The sequence below is a fragment of the Citrus sinensis genome, chromosome 2 (genome assembly GCF_022201045.2).
Source record: "Citrus sinensis cultivar Valencia sweet orange chromosome 2, DVS_A1.0, whole genome shotgun sequence".
Lineage (NCBI taxonomy): Eukaryota > Viridiplantae > Streptophyta > Magnoliopsida > Sapindales > Rutaceae > Citrus > Citrus sinensis.
In genome coordinates this window covers 12,230,082-12,236,375 of record NC_068557.1, presented here as the reverse complement: position 1 = coordinate 12,236,375, position 6,294 = coordinate 12,230,082, and positions in this window count along the sequence as shown.

Below are 6,294 nucleotides of genomic sequence, written 5' to 3'. Positions count from 1 at the left end.
AATAAGGACAATTTACCTGACACTACATCATTGGACACCTCAACAACTTTCTCTGTTAGCGCAAAGACACGCCCTTGCACCTTTGGTTTTTTCCTCTGCCCTTCATTAGTCTGAGTGTTTGCAGCCTCGCTGCGTCTCTTTGGGCAATCCATAATCCTATTTCCAGTTTCTCCACAAGCAAAAGAGGCTCCAATTTTCCAATAGCATTCATCAGAGTGACTCATTCCACAATGTCAACAGTAGAAAAGTTCTTCCGAGCGGTGGTATCAGGAACACCCTTATTATCTCATTTGTTACCTCTATCAACATACTTCTGAGACTTTCATTTCGAGGTCCACCTTGTCGATTCTTTTTATTCCTCAGATCGCTTGTAACTTGAGCTTCAAGAATATCCTTCTCAGCAAGGATTACTCGATCTACTAAATCGACATAGTTATTAAGCTTAAGGATGGTCAATCGCCCTTTGATGTTTGGAAGTAACCCTTCCAGGAACTTCCTACACTTACTACCTTCATTAGCGACTGAGGTAGGAGCAAAACGAGTTAGAGTAGTAAATTGCTCTTCACACTTCGCAACAGACTTTATTCCTTGAGTCAATTTCTGGAAGACAGCTTCCATCTGATGTCGAAATCGTTCAAAAAAATACTTTTCATGAAAAGCCTTCATAAATAACTCCCAAGTAATAGGTGCATTTTGTAACCCAGCCCTCAAAAGACGGGATTTGGCATCCCACCAGTGGTTTGCCACATCCTGAAGGACAAATGAGGCCAATATCAGCCTCTGATAATTGTTACAACCCATTGCCACGAATATCTTCTCCATCTGTTTTAGTCATGCCTCTGCAACCATGGGATCGACAGTCCCCTAGAAGGTAGGTGGTCCCAATTTTTTAAATCGTTCTAAGTTCACTATAGCTCTTTGATCTCTTGCACCACCTTGCCTTGCAACTGGCACATTCTCATGTGCTCCAACTCTACCTCTAGCCATATCTTGTATCAGCCTACTTTGTTGCTCCATCAACCTAATCATTGTGCGCATCATCGGATTACCTAAAACATTTCTCGAGCTAGAGGCATTCCTAGCACCTCCCCTACATGACATCTTTTAACTAACACACGAAGAATAAAAATAAATAAATAGATAAAATGGTAAATAATTCATAGTTAAAGGTTGTGCTAGTGCACAAAGTACTGAATAACTAAGAAAAGTTAGTGATTGACAACAAGAGCAAACAAATATTTCATTCCACGTTATTACCAAAAATCATATACCAAAGAGTTATTATAAAATCACAAGCAACAAAAAAATCAAAATGACCAAAATAGAATTACTAATTATAAACGATTACTCCTCACCATAAAGATCTGTTCTCTCCATTAACCTCAATAAAGTCTACAGAGTCTCATGCCTTCTTTCTACAGCCACAAAGTTCATAGGTTTATTGTTGGTGATTTTTATAAGCAATAACTATCAATGCCAATGTGCAAGTATACACAACAACTAATAAAGTGATAAGTATTCAAGACCGTCTCCACATGGATTGATGTTACTCAAAATGCTATAGCACTCATAATAACACAACTCAACTTGAAACCAAAACAAACAATTGTCAAATAATTTCTATCGTAATCAATAATTGAAATAAGAACTAAATAAGACAATACAGTAATGAAATAAAATAAATTACGTGTGTTTAAGATTCAATTAAGATTGAGGTAGTTGAATGACCAAACTCTCCTTTGGGGTTGACTGATTTTCATCAAATTAGTACTAATTGTTACAACCAGTGCTGCAACACTGGGCAGAGTTTATTTGCATCATCAGCTATCGCATATTGGAAGTCTCATACCCTTAAATCTATTAACAATGATCAGTTGCTAATCTATTTATAGTATGCCATTATGGTCTTTAACCCTTCCACCCTACAAGGTAAACATCTATATCTAGTGTGTCACAAATCTTAACTTCAAGTATTACCCTTATGGGATTCAAGATAACTTAATCCAGGAAACTTGACTTAAGAGCAAGTAATACTCTAATAATATCTGCTAAGACATGCCCTTTTACTGCTCTATCTTAACTGAAACTATTAAATGGGTGGTCAACCAAATAACAGTTATATTCATAAAGCCTACTAAAGTATAATGCTACAGCAATGCCATAACAACATATAAGAACAGTCAACAACCCATTGAATTATTTGTCACTCAACTACAAGTGAGTTTAGTTCATATTCTGAATGAGAAAAGTAAACGTAAATATACTGATCATGGAATACATCCAAACAATTAAATGAAGAAAGATAATATAAGTTGAGCACGGTGAAAGACTAATGATCCTGCACGGTTCTTCAATGATGCCGAACAGCACTCCTCAATCTTGATCTTCTTCTTCTTTTTGCCTTTGTAATTATTTTGATCATAATTCCTTGCTGCCTTTCTATGTGTGCACGCCTCCTTTTTATATTACAAATTAGGTTAAACCAAAGCCCATGAGCGTGCATGTGTTTAAATTAGGAAACATGCAGATCGTGATTTTATGACTGACCAGCGCTTAAGTTTTCTCCCGCATTGCCCCCAGATTGCTACAGCACTGGTTGCTCTAACAGCTGCTACAACACTGCCTTATTCCTGATTGTGCTTTACTTCTTTTGTGGCCATCTTCCTTCCTCCTCTTGCTCTTCTAATGCCTCAACATCCCCTCGTGAATTTAAAACCTACAATTATGCACCTGTTTTTAGCGCAAATTACTTTGATTCAAGCAAAACTTATTAAGACTCAACTAAAATGAATGTTTATGCAAAAGGTAATAAAAATACCTTATTTGTTCTCTAAGTGATCTTGATTCAAGTCTAGAACTGATGTAATAACTCTCATTTTCTAGAGTTATCACACCCCCAAACTTAAACTATTACTTGTCTTCAAGTAATGACACATACTAACACTTCACACAAACAATCATGCACACAATTTTAGCTCTTTCATCAATTTTTGCAAGGATTCTTCCACTTTCAGATCACATTCTCAATCATGCAAGATGACCATAGTAAATTAGTTCTCGACTTAAGCTTTTTTCTATCCATAGTGTGTGTGTGCTCTTTCGGTTGAATTCTAGATATGCTATAACATCACCAAGGGACTGCATGAATTTCAGCAGTGAGAATACTTCATTCATAAATGGGGTAACAAAACTTTCACATACTCAACTGTGATAATTTTAGGATTTGACAAACTAGGAAATATTCAACCTCCTCACTGTAACATTTATCTTTCATGTGAATGTCAATCAATTGTAATGATGACACCCAATTACTCAAACCATGCCCAGATCAGAGTTGCTGCAGCAGTAACTATAATGTAATCTTATCTAGAGGTATCTTTTACTCAAGGTTGAACATGGGGCTCATGAACAGACCTGACTACTCAATGCCTTAGACAGAGAATTTTTTTTTTTCATAACTGTGCTACAGCATTGCTCATAACTCTCGCTACCTTTGAACACAATTCTGCATATGGGGTATATACTCAGATCTGGTTACTCAGCAACTTGAGCCATTGGAACATATTGTATTTCATAGATCTCACAGTTAATCAAACTTGCTTCTTCCCCCCAAACTTAGGATCTCTTCTGTTCTTTTGGCTTTGCTCTAGCAGTCTCATACAATTCAACCAAAGTCTAAGTGTCAGGACAGAATTTCACTTTCATCTATAACTTATCTCTACTTGGCATATAAATACTGAATAGCACTCAATTTATCTTCATTAGGTTTTCAAATCCATGCATAAATACTAGATAACACAGAGCTTCACACCACATAAACATGAACACATGCATACAAACATGAACGTATGCATTCGGAAACACAACCCCCCCCAAACGTGAGAGTTGCTGTGTCCTCACAAGCATACAGAACAAAGGCACATGAACTGACAAAGATATGGGAAAACCTTAGAAAATATCACACAAATTGACAACAGAAGGATATAATTTTTTTATATATATAAGAAATAAACTAGTGAAGAAAGAATACTCCTCTGGGGTGGGGACTGCAGCAAACGATGGGATGCTCTCAGCGCTTTTTGGATGCACTGCGCAACTTATCCTTTGGTGAAGCTTGTGGGGAAGTAGCTGGCAATGTCTTTGTCTTTTTCGTCGCGGGGCTAGTGAGAAGAGTTGTGGATGGGGTTGCTGTAGCAGGGCCTTTAGAAGTACTGCCTTTTCTTTTGTTAGATTGTCGTGGACTGGTGCGAACAGGCTGGCTAGGAGTTTGCTGGGGAGGAATTGGAGTTGATGCATCAGCTGCCTGGCCCTCTACTGTGATGGCAGTAATGATCGCCAGTAGTTGCTTGGCTTGTTCAGGTGTAGGCATAACTTTGGCTGCTACAGCAGCCAGCTCGACATCAATTTGCTCCATTTCATCTTCAGAGGTTGAAGGTGTTGCCATTTTTGCTTTACCCTTGTTCTTTCCTTTGCCTACAAAGACTGGAATAGACGGTTCCTCTTCAAGGTCTTCCTCCTCCTCTTTTTGAATAATGTGCTGCTTCTTAATTTTGGATTGGGTTGGGATGGTTGGTTCCTCACGTTCTTTCTCCAAATTGTCCTCTGCCTTTGAGAGTGAGCTATCAGTCTCAGACTTGTCACCTTCGTCCTCAGGTGGGTAAAATGGTTCAGCATCTTCTGATTTGACTTCTGCTTGTGGTTCAGTTGCAGCTTCTTCTGCTGGTTCATCTGTAGCAGTGGCTTCTTTATTGGCTTCTGCTGGAGCACCTGTGGTGTTGGTGTCAAAATTGTACTGCTGGAGCAGTGAATCAGGGAAGTTCCGGTGAGTGCGTTTCATGTACAGAGCAAATTAGTGTAGTTGGTTATCCAGGTGCTGTAAATAACTTCAAAACCGACCATTTTCCCTCTGCTGAGCTTCCATACATTGAGTGATACTGGTGCTGAATGCCTGGATCGTTTGTTCTAAGCCAATAGTTCGTCTTGCTCCTGTTATAGTGGCTGGTTCATTGGTTGTTCCAACACTCTCACCAGCTACTTTCTCAATGGTACGTGCCATAAAGGCACCATCATTCTTGACATGGTCATCTCTGGCGTCAAGACGAACACCAGAAACTACACAAATGCTAGTGATGAGTGAAGGAAATAGCAAGGCAGCAGTTTGGTGAGTCTTGACTGCACACTCCCGGATTTCTTTTGCGATGATGCTGCCCACATCTATGGGAAGCCCTTGAACAATGACATATAACAAAACCAATCTCTCTTGCGAAACCGTAGTAGTATGAGTGGTGGGCATAAGCCTAGATTTCAGAAATTTCACTCACACCTTAGCAATAGGTTTCAAATCTATCCTATTAACTACACACCCTTCCTCGTTAGCCCATGATGCCCCTTCTATTGTAAGAGTTGTGAAAATGGTGTTCTACTTTTTCGGGGTTAATTTATCACGCAATTTGGCATACTCACAATTAATTTCGGCAGGTAAATTATAAAAAGCATTTATAACTCGGGAGTCTAATGGAACAAGTGTATTTCTTACCCAAATGTTGTGCTGATCAGGGCTTACCAAATTGGCGTAAAATTCTTTGACTACTTGAAGCACAGGATCACGAGGATGGTTGCAAAACTCTAACCATCCTCGCTTTGCTGCAGCATTATAAATTGTGTGCACAATTCCAGTGAGTTGTTCTAAAAATTGAAACCCTTTCTCTTCCAGAATCTTACGCGGCTCTATGAATTCTTCATATTTTTCTTCGGCGTGGTAACTCTAGAAACGTGACGGATCTTTGAGGCGGTTGGCTGTTTTCTTATACCTTGGCATTGTTGTAGCAGTAACAAATTGAAGCTAAAGTTCCTGAGAGTAAAATGAGAAGAAGAGGGTAAGAATTTGGAAGGCTGTACTTGCGAAGGAGATGGGAAATAGTGTCGTAGAGCACTAAGCACAGTGACTCCTTTTTATAATGGACTTTAATTTGAAGATAAAAACGGTAACTAGAGATAATTGAGGGAATAAAATATTTTGAATTAAATGTGCATATCCCCAAAATTATTGGCCAGTGAAATTAAAGCTTTAATTTCAGAGATTTATTTCCACAATATTTATCCATATCCATGCATCCATCTGTCACGATTTTATCTTCAACGGTAAGTGAAAGGCTTCATCTTTTAATTTACTGTAACGGTAAAATTAGTTGTTGCAGCACCCATTCGCTTGCTCTAATAACGGATATATACTCCACACTACAGCTTCTGACACGTGGCTCACCTTTGCATTCTGTCACCATACACTCTCACTTG